Here is a 23,936-nt window from a genome sequence, read left to right as displayed (position 1 = left end):
CAAAGGTCAGCGCATACACTTGAAGGCCACCCGTTGGACTCTTCAGAAGCGCTCGCTCAGCACCGCTCGGCAGCCAGGAGGACCTTGTCAACCGCTCTTTTGTGCCCAAGCCTATTTTAGATGGACTCTTGTTTGTTTGTTTTTTTTTTGTTTTTTTTTTAAGAGCTCCACAGTCAAGTGTTCCGATTTAGTGGACATTTGAAGGTGTTTTGAAGGCAAACACTCCCAATGAACACGCCGTAGATGCTAACGGCGAACGAAATGGAATTGAGATAAACGACAGCTCCGATGAACGCATGAATGGCATTTCGATTGATTTCAATGATGTAACTTGGGTTAAGAGCTCGCTCACGGGACAAACGAATCTCTCAAGTCAAGGCGCCCGTGTCCATTTAGGAGACTCTCGTTCTCTTCTGCTTATATTTGTGAGCGTGTCTCGTGTTGGTGTGTTTTGGGCACGGCTGCTATTTTCGGCAGCACCAAAACCGCTTCCGCTCTTTTCTGAAGACTTGCAACAAAATTTCAGAGTGTGTCTGTGGAAGATTTTTTTATGGGCCTTGCTTTGCTGATTTCAAACTTCAAAAGGTAAAAATGTGCATCTAAAAGTGTGTGAGTGGCAGTCAGCATGTGAATCTTTGCTAGCGCTAGCGTTGCTGACGTTTGTCCTTGGATCAACGCTATTCACAATCAGCCATTTCAAACGTAGAAGTTTTTGGTTAATTTTAACTTTAAAGATTTCATTGGGGGGAACCTTTCTTCTGCCGCATGTTTCTGTTAGGACTCATTTCGTGACGGACCAGTGAGGCATATTTAAAATGGTGGAAATTTTTTTCAAGGTTTGCTCGTTCAGACAAAGACAGAGGCCATGTTGGCAGCCGGTAAGAAATATTTCTTACGCAGTTTTTCTTCAATGATGTTTGTGTATGCTTGATTCATTTATGTGTTTGTGAGATGGCTAAATTGAAGAAGGTACGACAATAGGTTTTTTGTTGTCATTTGAAAAACATGAATTGACAGTTCTTAAATGTGGCATTTATTTCCAGATATTCTCAATGTCGCAGATAAAAGCTGATTTAATACGTATCTCAAGTATTCCTAAGTGGGATGATTTTGGTTTTGGTTCGAGGCAGTCGCGTCTTTAAAAATCAGAAGCAATTTTCCAATTCAAATGGTGTTTCGATGAACCGCCAATTGTTCGTCTTATTTATTTGACAGTTGATTACCTGCTTATAGTGCAAAAATAAATTGCACTGAGTTGGCAAAGTCTCACAAGAGCGACTGATTGGTGACCAGTCGTGGGTGTGGTCTGATCTTGAAAGGTGTTCATGGTCCTTGCTAGCTTTTGCGTGGCACACCTTTTGCGCTATTGGGGGGCGATTTTTTATTTTTTTTTGGTTAAAGTGACTGTCGGTTGGCACAGAGTCCAAGGTCTTCTTTACGATATTTGCCGTTCAGTGTAATCAGGCATTCCACAGCTTCCATCTTGGAAAATTAATGGATGAACCAAGGTCATATTTATTGGTACCGTCATGCTTAATTTTTTTTACAGTAGAATTGGTCAATAGCTTTTTTTTGCTGGCTGAATGATTTGAGATGGATGCCTGAATGAAGTAATTTCATCCTCTCATTTCAATTTGGTTCCCCACAAGCAAAGCAAGAGATCCTTCTGGAGCTTTTGCATTGTTTTCCGCTTTGCTTACATTCTCGCAAAGCTGACACGTCTGTCTTTGGAGCGTTGGTATGACGCCGTGCCATCCTGCCGGCACAGGTCCCCGCATGCTATTGTTTTTTTTCTTTGCAACATCCGCTACCTGCCGTCTTGGATCAAAGGCTCCAGCTGTGAATGAACATCAGTGAGGCAGCAACCTAAACAGGAAGTGAGAGCAGGCTCACGCACAAGTGGTCTGATTGGACGAATCAAGGCCTTGACGTCAGCGTGCGATTGTCCTTTTTCAAAAAAATGGGATTTAGAGCTTGTCAAAATGTTTGGACACAATTGGCGCCAGGTGACTTCCGACTGGCAGAAAAGCGAGTGACCACCGCTGATCTGAATTCAAACGATGACGATGGCTCCGACTGCTGCCACACGGAAGTACGGTGTACGACGTCATTGTGACGCGGTCTATTGTGTGAAGTCGAACTCTGACGTGAACGATAAGCCAAAAATGCAGTTGCGATTTTGGACCAGTGGCGCCTCCAGCCTCGGGAAAACGCAGCTCGCCATCAGCCTCAAAAAGCACTCCAAACATTCAAGAGCCCCAATTGCCGGCCGGTCTGGAAGCGCCTCATTTACGACGCGGGTCAGCCGTTCCACACGGGCATCATCCCAGACAGCCGTGGGAGACTGCGGTCTACCCAAAAGGGGGGCCTCATCTGGAACCTGGCCAGGCGCCGCTGCGGTAGCCGTGCGACCACGTGAGCAGTCATGTGACCTGCCGTCAGGCTCCTAGACAGACGCCATCCGTCAAACGAATGAACAGGCTTCTGGGCGAAAGACCTCACTTTGATGACCATTAAAGGAACGGGAAGTCATAAAAAGATACCATTAGAGGAGATGAATGGCGCTTTGGAGCAATGCGGTCATTTTGGATTTCACAGTTCTGTACAGTTCAAAATTTGAAGGAACGCCCCCCTCCCAAAAAAAACTTTCTGTCTCAAATGTTCCCCATTGTGGCCAAAACCAAATTCTCTCTCCTTTAGTCTCACCTGTTTCTTCGCTTTGTGGCCTTGACAATCACACCATGTTTTTGCGGTTCAATGAAACAGTAATAGAGTACATTTCGAGACTCAAAATCTAACCGTCGCTCAATTGCCTGGTGTGCAGCAAAGAGTCGCCAACTGTAATTTTTTTGTGATGGTCCACTTAACCGTGCTGAGAGTTTGAGTCTGGACTCCGTCTGGCCGCACTTAAACATTTTGGTCGCAATGCAACCATATTGCACTTGAACATAAACTCGCCCTTCAAAACGATGCTAAAGAAATTGGCTAGCTTGGAGGCTACCAGGCCTGGTTTAAATTTGGATGATGGGCGGACTGGTCCAAAGGCATCGAGGGCTTGAAATCCAATCTGCCAGGTCACAAAGCCGTGTCGGTCGCTGCCACGCTGAGAGGCCGGCAAACACGCCAAGGTTTGCCGTCGGGGGGGAATCCGCTGAGCATCCTCCCCTGCAGCTGGAGGAAAAGCATCGTTTTGTACAAAGCGGGCGCCATTGTCCTCGTCTCGGTGTTTACGTTTGACTCGAGTTTCAGCTCACTCACAGGATAGGCTTTGTTGTAGGCCCGCGGCAGGATGACGGCCTGCAGCCACCTTCGCGCCGACTGTCGCCACTGTCCCACCGGCAGCCTACATAACGACCCCCCGCCCTCCGCCCCCCCACGGCGCCTTTGTTTTTGCTCGCCAGACATGTCCGATTGTTGCCCCATGTCGCTTCCTCCTCTGCTATTGTTTCCACGGCTCCTTGTGGCTCGACGTGTGAGTCGGTGGTTGCAGGCGATGGCAGTCTGTGCTTCGGGATGACGAGGGGGGGAGTGCATGTGAAGTTTTATGGCTAACCGCATGTGTCTTTGGATCTTGCGCGCTTCCACGTTCTTTCCCACGGCGAGGGGTTGTTCTCTTCCGCAGCGGCCTGTGAAGAGAACCAGCACCGCTGGAACATGTGGTTCTTGTTTGGGCATGCAGAGATGATGGCTTGTCTTCGCACTGACCTGCATCTCGAATCCAAACATCCCACTGATTATTAAACAACACGGATGCTCTCGTGCACGCCCCCACCCCGGAGTGAAACCCAACACGACAGAGCCCAGCGTGGCTCTCAGCAGGTCGAGCGCACCATCCTCATTATCGCTAAAGTCATGAGGAGAAACTTTTGACGTGACGATGTTAATTCGCGGATATATTTCTTGCAGCCAAATGCCGGTTTTTGTTTTGTTGTACGAGATCTTCGACGTCTAGGATCGGGTTTCTCCGCAGCCCCTCCATTGGTTGTGAGTGAGTGGGAGGATATTAGCATGATGCCTGTGGGCTCTGTGCATTCACCACAGTGGAAGCTGGAGAACACGAAACCTGCCTTGACTCCATGGAAAGAAAAAAAAAAAAACACCGCACAACTCCTTATAGCCTTTTTGGGGGAAGAGACTCATTTATATGCATGTGCACCCCAAACGGAATCCTGCAAAAAAAAAGAAAACGTACATTACTTACCCATCTTTGCTTATGTACACTCAACATCCAATTTATTCGGTACACTATATATATATATATATATATATATATATATATAACTGTTTAGAATCGAATAAATTGTACTTTTCTCTTTTGCTGACTTCACAAGTGCAGACAAGAAGTGAAGCTCGCCAGCAACGGGCCAGTATACAAAAGTGCCGAACAACATTTGCTAGTTTTTCCAAAGCAAGGCAGTGCAAGGTCTTAGAAAAAGTAGAAGTGAGGGAGGCTGTGATCCAGATGAAAAGAAAAAAAAAAAGTCTGATGCGTAATGGGGGGAGTGTGTTGGGGTGAGGCGGGGGGCTTGCTTCTGCTCGTCCCCGGCCGGCAGACCGGGCGGTCAGAGTCGAAGTAAACAAACCCACGTTTGATGTGTGAAACACTGAGTGGAGTAAACAGAAACATTAGCCCGGGTCAGCAACATGCGAGGATGCAAGGGGAAAATGTGTGTGTGTGGCAGTCAGGGGGTAGTGGAGGGGGTCTTCACACACCAAAACATGTTAGTTGTTCCAACCCCAAAACCAAACAGACCAGGATCCTCGCCATGGATTTTGCCAACCGCAGTTCAGCGTTCATCCTGTCAGTAAAGCCTGCTTAGCATGTTGACGATGATGTTAATGTGTTTTTGCAACAACATCACATGTGCTCCATCCGCCGTCTGTTTACGGGAACTCCCGCAATCTTTTCTTCAAACAGATTATTCATAGAATGGCATGGCAGACTAGCCGCTTTGTTCTTTTACTTTTTCTGAGAGCGAGAGAGAGAGCGAGAGAGAGAGCGAGAGAGCGAGAGAGTGAGAGAGAGCGAGAGAGAGCGAGAGAGAGCGAGAGAGAGCGAGAGAGAGAGAGAGAGAGCGAGAGAGCGAGAGAGAGAGAGAGAGAGAGAGAGAGAGAGAGCGAGAGCGAGAGCGAGAGAGCGAGAGATTTAAAGTGGCTCTGAATCTTCAGCAAGCCTAACTGATCACGTCAACGGCGGCAAAACCTATGTAAATCATCCCCAGTGTGGCGTCCGGTCATGGCACATATTACGAAAAAGGGAGCCAAAAAAAAAAGATTGACTTGCTTGTGTAATTAACACGCTTGAGCGGGACGAGCAATGCAATTAATTAAAAAGTGACATTTCCGCCATAATTCCTACGAATTGAACTCGTAATCACAGGGTTGAAATGTGGTTGGTTGTTACGGTGCAAAAAATTAGCCGGAATTGTCATTGAATCACGACCTTTTGTTGTTTCGCCTCGATGCTTCGTCCCGACAACGGCCGGCGACTCGCTTTCACATTCCATTCTGCAGACATCAACTCGATTCAAACGAGCGCTGTGATCATTGTTCCGCATTAGGATGCACAAAGTCGGCCGTTTAAACGGCCTCCTTATGTCGGCCACTTACGGCGGCGCGGCGGCGTGTTTATCAACCGCCGCACATCAGAGGCCCAGCGTTACTTTGGTGGACCTTTTTGAACGCCAGCAAAAGGAAAGCGCGCCAGGCGGAAGAATCTTAATGACGCGCCTTTGCCTGTTTTTCCAGCCTTGAAGAAGTTCAAATTAGTCTTTTAAAAAGGCTGAATTCAAAGGCGGGAGCATGAAAAGGGGGAGGGGGGGGGCGAATGAAATGTCGGTACTGTGGTGTTAAAAGGGAGACGGGAGATGAGAGATCCCGGGGTCTGACTTTGGTGTGACTTCAAACGGGTGTGTTTAAAGCGGCGGGCCTTAATGTTGGCCTGATAGCACAACTGTCACGTCTGCGTGACCTCCCACAGCTGGCCGCGCGGGGACACGGGGACCCATGTTGTGTCCATGTGTGTGTTGCTCTCATTTGTTTTCTTTGCTTTTGTGTGTGTGTGTGTGTGTGTGTGTGTGTGTCAGCACTCTCATGGCTCTCGCAGTGGGTCTTGATGCGATTGTCTGCGTGGCCTTTAATGTTTGTGTTTTTGATGTCGGCTAGCGTGTTTTCCTTCGTGTGTGTACGTGAGGGTGAAGATCTAAGCCGCCGGGTTGTGGCCCTGGCTCCCCGTGCACGCGCCGGGCCCCCCCCCACTTCTCTTTCTTGTTAAGATTCAAACGCTGATAGGCTTTGAACCGCAGCTGTAGACGCTGCAGTCATTTGGCCACTTTAGCTCCACAAAGCTAAAGTTCATCTTAGCGCACCACCCGCCACATTATCGCCGCGTTCATTTCACGTTAGCGACGTGGCCGGCGAAGGCTGCGGCACTCACAGTTGTTTATTAATCAATTAGACTCCAAGGGGGGGGTCGAATGCAACGGTGAAATTCCGAAATTGTTTTGGCTGTGGAAATAATGTCGCGCGCCACGATGGCGTAGTGGTTAGCGCTTTTCGGTTTTGAGGTCAAAGGTCAAGTTTCACATTTGTTAGGCTCCCAGTGGTTGGGTGGATCTTCTGCTTCCTGCCACCCTCCCCCCCAAAAAAAAAATTAATTTCTGATACTCGAAGACGCAAAATCTGGTGAGCGCGATTGGAGACTCTCTGAGTGGCCCCTTGATTAATTTATTAAAATGTAAATAAATAAATAAATTATTAAGGGAGGATTTTTTACTTGTTAAGAAATATTGAAAGAAATGACAAATGAATGTGAAAACATGCAAAAAGTTCACAAAGGTCAACTGTAGTTTTAAGTCGTAATAACACCATTCCCCACTAGATGGCAGACATAGCTCACCTGCTTGTTTTTTTTTTTTAGTCTTTTGTTGCCGTCTCCTTGGGATCGTCAGAAGCTGCTCTGCGAGGATTTCGGCTTTGCAATCGGAGGTTCATAGTTAATAAAAAAAAAAAAAAAAAAAGAATGGCAAGAGATAGCTGGTCCACTTCCAAACTACTCTTGCGATTCCCTTGAGCAAGGCAACGCCTGCACCTGCTGAACCACCCGTGACCTTCGATTCATTAGAACGAAAAACAAAATGGAATGTCCAACAGGCTGCTTACTGCTGAGGGCTACCTCTCTCTTTCCTTGCGTGTTTGTTCTCATTCAACACGCATATGCAACACACACACACACACACCCCGGCCTTCATGTCTTGTGCACATCGGGGATTCTTTCCGTGGAAGCACGTCCCGCAACGTCCGTATCTTTCGTTGCTGTTTTCAAAGGCGCGTTAGAAGGGTCCAATGTGTTCCTATCAGCTGATCAAATAAAAAGTATCCAGTGGTCACCACCCGGCTCCTCACTGCGAGGTCGCCTTGGATGCGACGGGGGGGCCGGGGAAGCGTGGAGAGATGCTCCTGTCACACCCCTGTCGCTGCTTTGAGGAGCGCCATCAAAGGCCTCCAAATTGTGTGTAGGGGTGTGGGGGTGTGTGTGTGTGTGTGTGTGTGTGTGTGTGTGTGTGTGTGGTCACATTTATTTTGAAATATTTTTGTGGCATCTTTCGGCCTCGTGAAAATTTGCCAGCAGATGGTTTGTCTTTTAGAAGTTGCCAACCGAGCGGCTGCGATGAGCACTAAATGCGCTGGTTGCCGTTTTCGCACAGCTTCCGTCGCACCCGAGGGAAAACGCACGTATTTAGTCGGGACTTCCCGCTGAGTTTGCGCTGAAGACGTTAGCATGTTTTAACACATTTGTTTTGGGGTCTGGAGATTTTTATTGTTGAGCGAGCTGTATCAGAAACGCAAATCGCTTATCTCAATTCAACTTTCATCATTGGAATCAATGGAAATGACATTAATCCGTTCCTGTAGTAGTAATGTATGTGTGTGTATTATTTATTTATTATTATTTTTTTAATAGTGGTTTTACAGTAAACTGAACTGGGCAAGACAAATAACTTGGAGCCTTTTGGTAAATTTGATAAAAAAAATCAACCGAGTGTTAAACAAGTTGGGTTAGTTACCACGGTAATAATTTAAAAATGTGTCTATCATTGTGATTGTGATTTGTGTTGCACCAGTCACCCAATTGAGCAACAAAAGAGAAACAGGTGTACCCCCAAAAATCTCCCCCCCTTTTTTTTTTTTGTTCCTTCATGCTTGTTGTGCTTATCGCCTCCCTATCCGCGCTCTCCGTGTCGTCGTGATGAAAGTCATCCAGCATCCTGCACCAGATTAAAAATGCTAAAATCCCCCGCCGGGTCTTTGATGCGGGGACCCCCGGGCGCACAAAGCCAGCCAAGGTTAGCGCGAGCTTGTGTAATCCTTTATGCGGGGCCCGACACTGAGAGGCTTGACAGTCACAATCAATCATGTCAGGGACACGTCACTAAGGTCGACTGACCCCCCCCCCTTAACGACACACTCTGCTTTAATTAGCAAATCAAGTAAAAACAGCAACTCAAATTAAGGAGCCAATAGAAGACATCTCAGCAAGATGTTGGCCCTTGAATGAAAGATTGCTTCTATCCGAGGAAGAGCAACACGAGTGCATTCCACTTAATTGTTCTGCCAAAATCTCCCACAGATGAAGTCATGGCCTGTTATGAAGTCCCTTAGGTCCAGACCTCGCCGTATTTCCCCCTCTCAGACTGGCGCTTGTATTGTACGTATGTAAATGGAAAGACAGATGCGCATCGTGACGTACCGAATGCGAGACGGTGGTTCCCAGACGCACAACACAAGTTATTTTAGGCTGTCAAAGCCGCAGTCTCAAGCTGACAAGAAGGACGCCGGGTGTCAGGGGTCAAAAATGTCGACAGTGGTTAAAAAAAAAAAAAAAAAAACTCGTGTGGCCTGACACAGGTTTACTCACTATCGGTTTGTGACAATGCAGCTAGCTTGCGCAGTAGCTGTAGAATCTCACAAGACGGCTAACACAGTTAGCACCCTAGCTACTGTTTTACACTTGATAGCTATTTTTTGTTGCGGGAATGTTATTTATATTTATTAAGTGTAATTATGACATATGTTAGCATGGATAGACAATGTAGCTAGCTTGCGCAGTAGCTGTAGAATCTCACGAGACAGCTAACACAGTTAGTACCCTAGCTACTGTTTTACACTTGATAGCTATTTTTTGTTGCGGGAATGTTATTTATATTTATTAAGTGTAATTATGACATATGTTAGCATAGATAGACGATGTTCTCCGAAATATATAAATTCAAATTTTATTTTTCATTTTTTTTAAACGGATACTATCTTTCTTTCTTATTTTTTTTTATCATAAATTAACAATTCAAAATTGCGTTCGACTCTGTACTGAACCAAATTCTCTGTATCGAAAAATCCGAGTATCAATACCTTGTAGCGTTACGCCCCGAGTGTCATACAAAGGACACAGTCAACAAATACGGTCCCCACATCGTAATGACGAATCTCGGTCAATGAGTCAACAAAAGCCGAGTGTGGTTCAACCCTTTGTATGGATCACTTCGCTGGCCTTTACAACTTTCGACCACGAGACAAAATTGCGCTGCTCGGTGCGTACAAAACACGGATTAGGACGGCAAGTGGACCGTGTCTGCAGAATCAGAGGAATCTTCTCAGTGACGGCGTCAACCGTTAGTCTGTAATGTTCTCTAGCGGTAAGCCGCTACCAAAATGTCAAGAATGCAGCAAAAGAATGACTCATCTGACCAGATCACAATTTTAAAACGCGTGTTTTTTACACCAGTTGTCAGTTGAGCGTGGCGTCAAATCATGAGATAATGTGACCGTTTAACAATTGGAAGGTTAGCGCTTTAATCCGTTTCCCTTCTTGAGAGCGCTATACTGAAACTGCATGCTAGCTATTAGTGTCCGTTCTTAGTTTTTTTTTTTTTGGTTTCACATGGGTCTCTAAAAGAAGTTTATCCCAATTATTTAGTTCAGTTCCGTAGCTTCTTTCACTTGCGTTCCTGCTAAATTGGAGCGTCTAACCGCAAGAGCAGAGTTAGAATTTATTTGTTTGTGTATTTTCAAACAGAGCTAAAGCTTGCCTTGTTACAAAGACGCATTTCGCACCGAGTGGCATGAACACAATTTTAGCTAGTTTGTGTTTAAACCATCACAACATCAACCAGTAGTTATGCTAGTTAGCAGAGCATGCACGGGGAGCGCACGAACCGGTTTGACAGGTTTGGTTATATGAGCCGAGAGCAGTAGTAACAATTTTGGTGAAAGCTAGTTGCTAGCTAGCCACGGCCGCGTAACTAGCACGGAGATTCTGTCATCCGACTGCGCGCGATACGTGACGTCCAGCCAAGTGTAGATTTTTGGAACCGTCTCAGCGGTTGAGTTTATTTTTTATATATTTTTTGCTTTACTGATGAGACACAAAATGATAATTTTTCCTCACAAAGTGTGATGCGCTTACTTTGAGTCTTAGGTTTAACCCATTTGGGCGTGGGGGGGGGGGGAAATGTAAGAAACTGAACTGAATTTTGTCTCGTTGATCTGTCGACCAATCTTTTATCTGTAAAATGACAGCTGCGGCATGGATCACTTTGGTCCGACACTGAACAATGGCGAAACCGAAGTGGTGCGTCCCATACGTGAGCCGTTGACCAAAGCGGTGGACCAAATTGAACGTTGTCTTTTGCTGTGATCCAAATGCAGATGTCATTTTAATCACAGTTTGCTTACTCTTAAAAGCGCATCTGCATGTCTGAAGCTGCTGTCTGTGCCCCGACAATGAACCCTCGCTCCGTTTTTAGATCTTTCCCCCGTTCTCCGTCTGTTCTCCGTCCAAAACTGAGATCAACTGGGCCTGCTCAGCATTTTTATGCACACATCACAGGGCATGTTGTTATTTTGATTTGCTTAATTGTACCGTGCAGTGTGTGGGTGTGTTGTGATGGATGATGTTTTTCCTCTTCATTTATTCACTTTTTCCTCCTATAATCTGAAGCCCGGCCTTATTGGTAATGTACAGACAAGCGGAGGTTGTTTAATATGTCCGTGTGGGAATTCCAAACCGTATTTAGTGGGTGTGTTGGGGTTCAGACTGTGTGCGAAGAAAACTTCGCCAGTGCTCCTGAAGACTTCTCTGACTGCTAAGAGGTGACAGTAATACAGAAAAGTATGTGTGTGTGTGTGTGTGTGTGTGTCAGGCTATGAAAGAGAGCAGAGGATTAAGATGGGGCTTGTTTTGAAGTTTGTTTGACATCACGTTAACAAAGCTTGCCTAATCTCCAGATGGGTCGATGGAAAAGAGCGTGTGTTTGTACCCAATTGCAGCCATTTAAAAAAAAATATATAAAAAGGAAAAAAAAAAAAAGAAAAAGCAAACCTGTTGAGTGCCAGCCCGTTTAGAGCATTCCGTCTCATCTTTCACGACCCACAGATTACTGTGTTTTAGGATTATGTACGACCAAATGACAGATTAGACTTTCTTCTTTCATCACAAAAAAAACTTTACTCAATTTCTTAGTAATTAGCAGTTGAATATGGGTTGGTTTCACGTAAATCATGCCCCAAAAAACGTTTATTATTAATTATTTAGTAGTAGTAATATTTAGTCGTGTGTGTGTGTGTGTACATAACATGACCATTTCTACTTCTAAATTGAAATAATGGCTTTTTTTCACTCATCTTGGCTCCCAGATGTGAAAAATGATAATAAAATCCGACTTGCGTCTTATTTATCGCCGGTTATTTGAATGGCGTAGCTGAACATGCCTCATTGTCACACCTTGACGACGGAATGCTGGCATGTTAGCGAGCCGAACTTGCTGGGCCGCGTCGTTGTGGATTACGAGAGATGGCGAGACACAACAACACTTTGTATTGAAATGGATCTCTCAGCTTTGGTTTCGATTTGTTGGCTTCACTGCTTACGAGGGTTCCACAAAAAATGGATTATCTTGTGTTGTGTCAACTTGCGTGCTTGGCAAATTCTCGTCTCATAACTTTTTGTCGTTATTTGAGTTCCTTTGTGGCTTTGTCTTTCTTTTCGCAAAGGGCACCAACAATGCTGTGACGTATGGTCGAAGCTCAGTTATTCTGTGGGGCCGCTTGACTGCATCTGGCAGTGGATGGCTTGAATCTGTACGAGTTGTTTTTGCTTTAACTTTGAGACTCCAGTTTTAACTTTTCAATTATGTAGTTTTAGTTTGACTCTTGCAAAAGTAGTTGAACGGAGATGCACCAATGTTGATGAATCGTGCTGTATGTGTGTCACTGATTGGGGGACTGGCGAGCGTTTTTTTTTTTTTTTTTCCTCCCACACTCGTTTTTTTTTCACTTGGGGCTCAACAAGTAGCTCTGACCTCAGTCGACAACAAAGAAAGCGCTAGAAGGGTGAAAAAGGTGTGACATGACATCCAGGACTTTGGACTGGCAATGTCGCTTTTGAGTGCCTTCATTGTCACGGCATAGAAAAAACCCAGATTGGCCTGACAGGAGATATTTCTTTTTTGATTTGAAAGCCTTATTTAATTTAATTTAATTTAATTTTATTTTATTTTATTTTATTTTATTTAGTTTTATTTAATTGTATTTAATTTTATTTAATTTAATTTTATTTATTTATTTTTTTAACCATTCAAATTTGGCCATATTGACTACAAAACTTGTCGTTGTGGTTTGTCAAATGTATAATTTTACGTTCCACTTTACATGGACTTTAATAAAAATTTCTGAGACAAGGAGCAATTTTTCAAAACCCCAACTATTTTGACGAGCGATTAAAAACAAAATTTGAATGCGTAATAATCATAATTCTGGTTACGTATTGTACCACCCGCTGGTTTCATAGTGTGTGTCGCTTACGACGAAATTCAGTGGAGGCTTGCTGAGGCGCAGAGTTACTTTACACTTTTATCATTTTTTTTTTCTTCAAGAAACTTCAGAATCCCTAGTGTGGAACAACACCTGAGCACACTTTTTTTTTCCAGCTGTCATGCTCTGCTTTTATTTTGTATATTCTTAGCTTCCTCAGCCCTGAGCGCTTGGCACTAAGCTTCTGCATGCATGCTCATGTGTGCGTGTGTGCGTGTGTGTGTGTGTGTGGCTTCATCATCATCATCATCATAGTCATCTTCACCCTCGTGTGCTCCGAAATCGAGCGTTGCTCTTGCTTCACTGCTTCCAGAACTGAGTGGCTTGAACGTGGACCCTCTGCGTCGGGGTGTGCGTGTGTGTGTGTGTGTGTGTGTGTGTGTGTGTGTGTGTGTGTGTATGTGTGCTGGAATGAAGGTGATTACTTCTTGATCAACTTGGCATGAAGCAACCTGTTACTTCCTGCCTCCGTCTCCTCTCTCACCTTTCCTCGCAGCGTACGTCAAAAGAGGAGGCGGGAATGCTGCAAAAAGGGAAACAAACGGGGAATGTCGTTTACCCCTCAGCTATTTGGCAGGCTTGGATTAACAACACACACACACACACACCAAAGCCTTTGTTGTGAATCTACCTCTCGTCTCATCTTTGCCCATTCCTGGTGGCGGAAATGTGAGACTTGAGCCGTACTGGAGGGCTTGGCCGCAACTTAAAAATCGACAAATTCTTAAGGCTTGACGGAAGTTTGCATCCTGTCGTTAGAGGCAAGGCGGATGTGCACGTGAAAGAGCAGAAAAGTCATCTCGGCTGATGCCCGAAAGGACAGCAAGTGAGGCCTACAGCTGGGAAAAAGAAGAGGACAGATGAGCTGTTGGTTCACAGCACTTTAATTTCGTAATAAAGAAAGAAATCTCGGTAAAATGACGTCAATTAAGCATTTTGCCCATCAAGTCGCGACTTGCGTTAAGTTTCAAACTGATGCGACAGTTGATGGCGCAGTCAGCCAACATTGAACTTATTGAGACGTGTTACATCTCGTGCCGCGAACCTCGGCCCCATCCCTTCTGGAGCGGCCTCATGCAAACTTTCAACACGCTTCGGTGTGGTTTACACTGAAATATGCGGCCTCGGTTCTCGCCGGCAAGAGTGTAAACATATCCTCTTCATCCTCCATCCAACCCCCTCCCCGCCGCCGTACGCAACCTAGTTATGCTTTTTTGATCCTGCAGGATTTGAAACGGAACAACAATGGCTTACTTTTTCAAGGGAGGAAGTTGTGTACTCGCACCTGAGGATAATCCCCCATGGACCGAAATGCTACTTGTCGTTTTCTTTGTTGTCGTCTTTGGATATAGCCACATGGTTAAAAAAAACAACAAAAAAAAACTTTTTTGTTTTTTTTAATTTACTTTATAATTTTCCAAGTGGCGACGTGATTTAAAGCAACCACTTTTAGTTCGTCCGCAATCCTGGGTCAGTTTGTCAAAGTAAAATACTGAAAACAATTTTTGGGATTGTCAAGCAGGATTTTTGGTTACTGTTGGGCACAAAATGTCCAAAATGCACTCTGCAATGTTTCACTCGTACTTAACATCGGTCCGCCTCGTGATCAAAAACAGCATTGTTTACCGTCACGTGGAGCAGGACGTTCAAAATGAGCCACGTGCTTCATCCGTTGAAAGATAAAAGACATGAAACGGATTGCTTTTTTGGCCACATTTCCTGAACACACGCGCGTTCAAAAAAAAAAAGGAGGAAATGCCAAATGTATGACTCAAAAACAAAGAGGGGTACTAAAACTAATTTACGAGACCGGATTGGTTTCCTTAGCAGGTCGGCGATCTCCAAAATGTCAATTTTTACGGGCATGTGACGTGGTGTCAACGTCATGTGACTCATCAAGATGGAGTTGAGAGTTTTATATTAATCACTGCCAGCCGAGTAAAAAAAAATAAAAATCTTTGCCATCTTTAGCCGTCAATGGTAGTCAATGAGTTAACTCATTCACTGCCAGCCGAGTAAAAAAAAAAAAAAGAAAAATTAATCTTTGACGTCTTTAGCCGTCAATGGTAGTCAATGAGTTAACTCATTCACTGCCAGCCGAGTAAAAAAAATATATAAAATGGATCTTTGACGTCTTTAGCCGTCAATGGTAGTGAATGAGTTAATCCACGTGGACTAATGTCCGATTCAGGATCGTCGCACTGAGGCAACGGTGACACGACACCACGCGTTTGCGACCCTCTCGGAGACCGGCGGTCTCTGCTCGTCCAGATCGTGCTCCTCGATATGAGCCCGGCTGGTCCAGCAGCGTGCCAAGCCAGCACAAAAGCTTCCATTGTTGGCCGCACCTGCGCCGTGCGTGTTTGTGCATAGCAGCCGCACTTGGCAGAGAATACGGAACACCTTGAGTCAGTATGTGCAGGTGAGGTCCCAACCTTAGGAAGGGAGAGCGCACACACACACACACACACACACACACACACACACACACGCGATAGCCATGCAGACTTTAATGGCACAATATGCGATATTTTGAAATCTATATTTATTTTGTCAGTCTGATTACGGGTCAACGGGGAATAACCGGGGCGGCATTCTGTCCGTACGTGATCCGTCATCATTTAGACGCGTGAAAATATGGCGGCTTCCAACCACACCTGCTTTTATAAGGACTTGTAAGTTGTTTTGAAACGAAGCGGTCGCTTTAAAATAAAAGTGAAAAAAAAACAAAAATCACTTTATGTAACCCTCAGCCCAACCAGAATCTCAACACCCGAATTCCGTCCCCTACCATCACTCCCTGACCCTAACACTCTAATAATCCCAAAATAATCCCAGGTTTGTGCCCATACGGCCTTTTATTGGCTGCAGACCAATCAAGTGCGTCGCCCGTCTCGGATGAATTCCAACAACATAGAAAATGAACGAGTGGACTAACGGCCAGTCATCAGAACATTCGCACTAATAGAGCCACTGGAGTTCTATTCGGAGTTAGCTTGTCATTTTTGTTGTTTCACTTCCATCCAGGCTTGGCATCATTTGGAGTGGTTTTAAGTGTTTTCGTATGGACGGGGATATTTCCTGAAACAACCCAGTGTTGACATGATGTCTATACAAAAGTAATGGCGGGGGGGGGGCATTTTAGTGGCGCGTAGACAGAGCTTGAACGGTGACATCAAGGATATTATCATCCTGTCAAAGCTTTTCACATCATGCGCAGATGTCATTTGGCTCAAGCACATCGCTTTGAAGAAAAAAAAAAAAAATCCAAACTCAGCAGTAAATGGCATAATAGTCATTATGTCGTGGAGGCCGGACCGCAGCTAAGCCGCGTGTTCGATGCTTCCCAGGGCCTCAGACATGACACGGCGTCCCCCGCGGCCATGACATCACCGCGCAAATAACATACTGCTTTGGAAGCGCCCTTGATCGTCCGACGGGATGAAAGGGAACAAACGCCATCACATGCGCCTTCAAAGGCCAAACCTCAGGCAGCGTGACGGCAGCTGATGACATCACAGAAGGGCACGGGGCCGTTTGGCCAAAAGGCGCTCACGGCCTCAAGTCGCAGATACACCCCCCCCCCCCCCCCCCCAAAAAAAATTTTTTTTTTAAATGAGACTGCGTGGTCGTGTTTTGTTACCATGGAACACGCGTTGGCGTTGTTTATCAGTGTTTTTCAAATGACACTGGGAAGAAAAAAAAAAGAAAAAAAAAAAGTCTTCCAATGTGTTCCAGCAGGGAAATGTTGTGCTTTACATCATGACCGGCTGCTGCCTTGAAGCGCAAACATGTTCAGAGGATCACGTCTGGAGCGCTTCTTCGACATTCTCATGATCTCATTGTGGCCTCCATGTGTTCCACATTACATTTCTATCGACAAAAGCGTCGGGACACCTGCACATTACACCTACAGGAAGTGAAAAGGCTTGAAAATATGTACTTCTCGTCCCCCGCCGTCCATTTTTCGGGGAAGACTTTCTCCAACATACTGGAACCGGACACGGATGATTACGTGACGTCATCAACCAGTCCGGTTCTTCCGCATCATGCAAGCATATTTATGCAACTTCATGTGGGAACTTGACTCATTTACTGCCATTGACGGCTAAAGACGTCAAAAATCCATTTTTTTGTACTTGGCTGGTTAAAAGGACCTTGCCCGAAGCGGGATGCGACCCAACCCGACTGGACTTTCGAGGTGTGTGCAGAATTTACCAACTACAACGGCCAGCCGCCGATTCGTCGCAGCGGTCACACACACCGAAAAATACATTTTCCAGATTTTGCATTTTTAGCGAGACGCCGCCAAGCCATCCCGTTTGTGTATCCGCTGAACGTGCGGTATACTCTTTTGCAACAATACCTCACTCTACTTATAATTTCAATGTGCTTACTAAGAAGCGGCACGGGCATAAGTCAGTGAAGGCGGCAAGGCGGTCTCTCGAAATATCCACACGCTTCCTGTTTGTGGTGACGCATTTCTTAATAGAAGTCATAGATTACAATATACGTTATGTGGAGTCTTAAAACACGATACTGTTTTAAATTGCGGCGTGGGGGTAGGTGTGCACGGTTCATCATTAACTCATTCACTACCAGCCGAGTTAAAAAAAAATCTTTGACGTCTCAAGCCGTCAATGGCAGTAAATGAGTTAAAATAATAAAAAAAATTTAAAAAAACGCAAAAAGTAACGCAGTCCATCCATTGATTGACAAATTAAAGGTGATAATTGTATTTCAACCAACCTTAATCCGCCATACGTTTTGTTTACGGCTAGTGATTAAAAAATGGGAACCCCTTTCCCTTTCATTCGCCCACCGTGAGCAAAAACCAGAGACCATGTTGGCACCACTGCTCTGAAAAATTCAAAGAATCCCAAACAAACATGGCTAGTCCTCTATTGCCCCCCCCCCCCCTCGCGGGCTTCCCTCCTGTGGTCACATGACCCCACGACTTTGTTTGTTTGTCTCCAGGCAACCAAGATGTGGACGCTGTGCGATAGTCACTCGATGCTTTCGGAGACGGGCTATGCCAGGAATGCGAGGTGCCTGCTGTGCCGACAACAAATGGGTAGCTCAGACGCTTTCAGTTTTTGCGATGCGTGTCGATCAGTGGTTTGCAAATATTTGATGCCAAGTACCATCTAAAAAGTGATTATTTTTAAAAAGCTGCTGGAATATTCTGCACAGCTCATTGTGTGCGTGTGTGTGTGTGTGTGTGTGCGTGCGTGCGTGCGCACAGCTGCCCATCTGCTTGGTGAAAGCCCGCGCGGCCCCTTCCAGCCAAACCACTGATGTGATTTAGTGGCGCAGGTCAGAGGTCAAGAGCCCCCGGTCTCCATCTGCGTCTTTCAAAAAAAAAAAAGCCCATCAGGAAGGGGTTTAGCCTGAAGTCAATAGTCCGGTCGACACGTCTGCTATGCACGCAGACGACAAAAAAAAAAAAATAAATCTTAAATGGGATTACGCCAATAAATAAGTTGGATTCGACCCCTTTGCCCCCCCCCCCCCCGCCCTCGCAGATTTGAGAGAAGCGTTATTTGGATCATAACAAGCTTTCAAATACGCGTTTATAAAGTTGACGATTTCCACTTGAAACATTTCCCTCCGATGACGAATTCCAGATGTAAAAGTTGTGCCGCAACTATTTGATGCATTGCTTCATTTTTTTTTTTTTTTTTTCCCGTGCTCCTCTTCCAGACGCGGTTTGACGACGTTTCTCGTCAACCTTCCTTCTCAAATTCAGGGAAATGTCAGTAAAAGGTGCGACTTCACAGACGCCAACCAATTTCCGGACGTTCCAAACGTCTTTCAAGACAAAAACTTTCATCACGGGATGTCGCAACTTTGATCTTCAAACAACGCTTATCATCTCCGCCGCACTGACAGCCCGACCAGTTTCCATGTAATCTTACGATTCTTTTTGTCAGCATATATAAACAAAGCCTTCGCAAATATGCGCCGGCCCGCTTTTTCCGAGGATTTTTTTTTTTTGATGAAGTCCGCCGCCTTTCTTCCGAGCGAGCTTGTTGTGAGCTCTTTGAGAGGCGCCTATCACCAAAAATCCGCAGGAAATTACGCTGAGCCCAGCAGCCGCGCGGCACAGTGGGCGATTACACATTCAAATGGATGCTTTTACATCAATGCGAAGCTTTGAAGACCTTTTAATGAGCAGATAGCCCGAGTTAATCATTTGAGGAAGTGCCATCTTGGAAAGAGAAAGGGGCAAAGGGAGAGACGAGACGAGACGAGGAAGACTTTAATCCTGAGTGAGACGCAGAAAATAGCAATCTATTAATCAAATAAATGTAAGTTGTCCGGAATCTTAATGCAGGTAGCACGGCGGATTGGTGGTGAGCATGCCTGCTGCCTCGTAGTTCTGGGGTTGTAGGTTTGACCTTTGACCTTGATTTGTTTATGTTGCCCTTCAAGTCAATATTATTATCAGCAGAAAAAAATGACAAAGGGAAGAGTTGATAACTGCTAAGTCCAATTAGCCGAGCTTCTTCTTTTGCTATATTTGAAAAAAAAAATAAAATAAAATAAACACAGGGTTTAAAAACTCTTAAACTTTTTCAAACAATGTGAATGAGCCAATTGTTAATTCCCAGCGTGTGGATTTTTTGTTAGCCTGTTGGCAATCGATCCTCACTTGCTGAATGTGTATCTCCGCAGCAGAGACTCTCCACACTTTGCTTTCTTACCACAGATGAATATGAAATTGCAATTAGAATTCTGTTTTATTATATAGGAGAATTTAAATATTGCATCTATGTCCAAAACTGGCGGCACTATGGCGACCAAAACCTGGAAATTTGGCTTTTACAGCTGACTCCGTGCACCAGTGATTAATTTGCATTTCGAATCACATCAGCACAGCGTAGCGTTTCAGAGATTATTGCAAAGCGTTCCATCCTCCTGTGCTGCACGGCATCAACATAAAGGATCAACTGAGCAATTGATGCCAACCCCACTTAGATCACATTAGCTCAACTCAAATAATCAAGCATTTTACGTTTGAGGGTGTGCACACTTATGCAAAAGACACATAAAAGAAGATCGCCTAAAATGACGAACTGCAATACATTAAGTAAAACGTTTAGAGTCCCGGCAAGGCGAGAGGCGACAAAGGGGCGTTCGTGTTTCAGCATTATGCGGCCATCTGTCTGAGAACAGAGGCTTGTTTTTTGAGGGTACTCCCGTCAAGGCTTTGACGGAGATCCAAGGTTAGGCCAACCTGCGGGAGGACGGCCCGCCCGCCGCACATTGATCAACGTCACATCTGAAAGAGTGAGACGTGATGAAGAGCTGCCTGAAGTAACAAAGATGACGCATGAGGGGAGACAAAGTCAAAGGGAATGGAGTCGATGGCGGATGGAGTCAAGAAAAATAGGAAGGGAGGGGGGGGGGCATCATTGACGGGGAGACTGATGCAAAGGATAAACAAACATCAGGAGGGCGCCGGAGACCAAAGTGTTGTTCCGCCATCCCGGCAAAGCGGCGGGCGAGAGTCTAGTGGGGCTTTGAACTTGGCCCCCATTAGAGGCCTGATGACGGTTTGAAGAGAGCAGCGGAGACGAGCCCGAGCATTTTCCATGTTAATTTGTTTTTGGAGCGGCTGTGCGGGCGCGTGTGGGCGTTGTTTTTTTTTTGTTTTTTTTCCCCTCATCCTTTGAATCTTTCCTCGTCACAGCCGATTTAACGCAGCGGGATAAAAATTCCTTCTTTTAGCTCTGTTGATTTCCGCCCCCGCCCCTCATCTCACTCACTCACCTTTTTTTTCTTTGTCTCAGGGAGGTGAGGTGGATGTTGCAATTAATCTTTTGCTAAATTCTCTTTATTGTTCTAATTTGTAGCATTTTTGACAGCAACTCAGATGTCATAAAAAGTGCCAAGTTTTCCTTGTGGGTTTTCACAAGCCGTGATCTTGTGACGGTGACTTGAAACTGCTAAATGTGGAAAGGATGTGCGGAAAATGCTGTTATGTGCTTGATAGGCCAGTAGGTGGCAATGTTACTAAAAAAAAAAAAAAAAAAAAAGCGCAGTGAGGCTATCTCAGGTGCCTACACATTTCCGTGAACCCAAGTGCAGGAAATTCACTTTTTTCATTTGTCTGAAAATTATTTATTTACCACAAAAATGTTTGTTCATCTCTTTGCCAGTGACATAGAGTTATAAGCAGAAGAAAATATTATTTTCAACAAAGTTGAGGCACCTCACACGAGTACTAATGACAAAAAATGTATAAGGGACGACGTGTAAAAAAAAAATAAAAATAAAAAAGACTGACTTCCTTAGTTGTATTTCTATAAATTAAGTTTTCGTGCTTTGAGATTTTGTTCTAAATGAAAATGTCCCTTGGATCCAAGGTGTGGTTGTGGCTGTTGACTTGATAGATCCACATTTTGTGGAATAAGAAAGAATGTCTGGTGTAGATTTTACGTCATACATGATTCTATTATAGCTGTCGACATGAAAAAAAATTGAAATTAGGTTTTTGTCATAAAAAACATGGTTGCGTAAGTGTGCACACCCTCAATCAACTGGGATGTGACTGTTTTCAGAATGACCTGAACCCATTTAAACTCAACCTAAAAAAAAAAATTACTTTTTTAAAAAGATGATGTGGAAGTAGGCCATGGAAACAACTAAATAGTAATTTTTTTCCAAACTCATTTTTTTAAGTGAAATGTTGCAGCTGTATAAAAGTCTGTTTTGTAAATATGGAACCAATGAAAGGACACTGTAAGTGATTCCAATCATTTCTAGCCTCTGCCTTTTTTTCCCCTCTTCAAACATATAATATGTTACATATAATAAGTGTTTTGCAGACTCGCGGGTCACAAACACAAACGGCCCCAACCGCGCCATGTTATCCGTTTCCACTTAAAAGCCGCTTTTAAATCTTGTTTTCTCTCTCCGTGGAGGAACACGACGGTCATGTTAACTTTGAGGACAAGTGTAAAAAAAACATCATTCGCCTTTGAAGTATAAATGAAAGCCGTGACGAGTGGAAGCCATGACCTGCCTGAGATTTATACAACATTAAATCAAGTGTGCGTGTGTGTGGGGGTGTGTGTGGGTGTGTGTGTGTGTGTGTGTGTGTGTACATGCGTGTGCCGGGTAACCAAAGGAGGTCAGCTGACGCTTTAACAGCCTCTTTGCCCTTTGACCTCAGGGCCGCATCCGCCATCAGGTCGGCGGCACGGCTTCAGAGCGTGAGAGCCCGTCTGGCACCAGCACAGCCAGGTTGACTGGCAGCTTTTGTCTCCCCCCCCTCCCACTCAGGCCCGGTGACAAGTTCTGGGGATTGGGGGGGGGGGGGGCGTGCCTTGTTGTGCGTCTGTATTGTGGTGACACATGAAAGAGGTTGATGCGAGGTTGCCGCCTATGTCAGCACGACCTCTGCCGCAACAACACACACACACACGCACACACACCCACACGCGCGTATTCCACGTTCCATGCGCAGACAGTAGATTTATGTATTTATGCATTGTGTCGGCACTGCTCAACGGGATACGACTGGGGTGGGGGCGACGGTAGACGAAGATGGATGAGGTGATGAGGGGGGGGAAAGGTGGAGACGGGAGGCATTGAAGTGCATGGGGTAGGGAGGAGGGCTGCGTTGTGGTGGGCGACATCTGTGGAGTGATGGTGCAGATTCTTGCGTCTATTAAATTTGGCTTTGAATTATTTTGAAGGTATTTGTGTGCACAGTGCAATAAAGATCAATAAAATAATATATCCAGAAGTATATGAAAAGCAACAAAAACATTTGTAGTTTACTCTTTAGAAAATGTAGCATTTTATGAAGTTGTACTTTCGTAAAGTGACTTATAATGAATTGGAATTGTCAAAACAAAAACACACAATAACCGGAGTTAATTTGGGCTCAAACCGTGACAAAAAATGTTGTCTGATCTGATTTGATTTTGAGACGGCTCTGTTGAAATACTCTGCAGTACCAAATGTTACCACAGAGGGGCGGAAAAGTGCAGATGGGTTGCCGACAAGTGTTCCCTTGTTTTGATGTTGCACTGTTACTACAAAATACATTTGTGGTACCGTAATGATTTAATGAGATGATTATCTTTTAAGATCAATTTTCGTTTCCTCCTTCTGTAGAAGTACACGGTGTCCTTTTTGTTCGAATAATCTCAAGATTTGAACAAGATGTGTTCAATCTGTTTTTTTCTTATTCTGGGTGAAATCAGAGTAAATGTGGAAAATATATGCTACAATTAAAAAATAAATAAATACAAATTCTTTTTTTAAATGCGGGAAATGCACCACCTTGTCTTAGTTTAGTTTAATTATTTTTTTCCCTCTTTTTTTTTTAATTTTATTTTTGCAGTCCCTTGTTGTTTATTGTAGCGGCTGTAGTCGCTAACATTCTCAATTCCTTCCAACACCCCCGGTTACATTGAAAGTCCGTGCATCCCCAGGCTTTGTCATGTTGGTTTTACTGACAAAAAATGGACAGTCGAGGATAATTTCAGTTGTGTGAAATTAGAGTATCATTTCCTCTTTTTCTCCACCGGCAAACCTTAAAGAGAGAAGAACGAGGGTGAGAACTAAAGGATTTATGGGTAGGTTGGGGGGCTTGGGGGTCGATGTCTGGCTAACTTCAATAGCTTCTCTGTGTCCATCCAATATGGAGGGCTAGCATGCTGAGAGTCGGCCGTGTCCATTGAGACAGAGCCCAAACTCATAAAGAGCTCTTCTATGGCCCCCAACCCACCAAAGCCCCGGCTGGTGCAGGCCCCTTCCATGGGAACTTGAAATCTGCAACGTAATCCCACTTGGGCCCCTGGAGGAGCCTTTCCAAACAAACCATGTGAGTCCTAATATTGCCGCTTCAGACCCGAGCCGCACCTCCAGCGGCACTTCCGCGTCCTCTTTTTTTATTTTTTCACCCCGCCTCTCTCGCTTTCTTCTTACTGAGGATAGATGACAAAAGACGGGGATCTCCTTCTAATTGCTTGCGAGGATTGAAAAGGGGCGGACGCCTGGTTGGGGGGGACGGAGACTCCAGAGGCGGTTGGGGACCGCCGGTCCGGTTT

General features: G+C 44.9%; 1 protein-coding gene across 2 annotated transcripts in view; it reads left to right on the top strand.

Moving 5' to 3' along the window:
- The first annotated feature begins 842 nt into the window (after nucleotides 1-842).
- tex2 (testis expressed 2) overlaps nucleotides 843-23,936 on the top strand; it is a 39,447-nt gene continuing 16,353 nt past the window's right edge. The window contains exon 1 of one of the 2 annotated variants that reach the window (XM_088316576.1): nucleotides 843-878. The gene's annotated coding sequence lies outside the window, so the exon portion shown is untranslated. Of the gene's footprint in view, nucleotides 879-17,891; nucleotides 17,942-23,936 lie in introns of those variants that run through there. The other variant, XM_088316577.1, reaches the window with a different exon arrangement.

The sequence above is a fragment of the Idiotropiscis lumnitzeri genome, chromosome 15 (assembly GCF_059441095.1).
Source record: "Idiotropiscis lumnitzeri isolate Australia: NSW breed Sydney's pygmy pipehorse chromosome 15, RoL_Ilum_1.0, whole genome shotgun sequence".
NCBI lineage: Eukaryota > Metazoa > Chordata > Actinopteri > Syngnathiformes > Syngnathidae > Idiotropiscis > Idiotropiscis lumnitzeri.
Note: the sequence above shows the minus strand (reverse complement) of the source record. Positions and strands in the feature narration are given on the sequence as shown.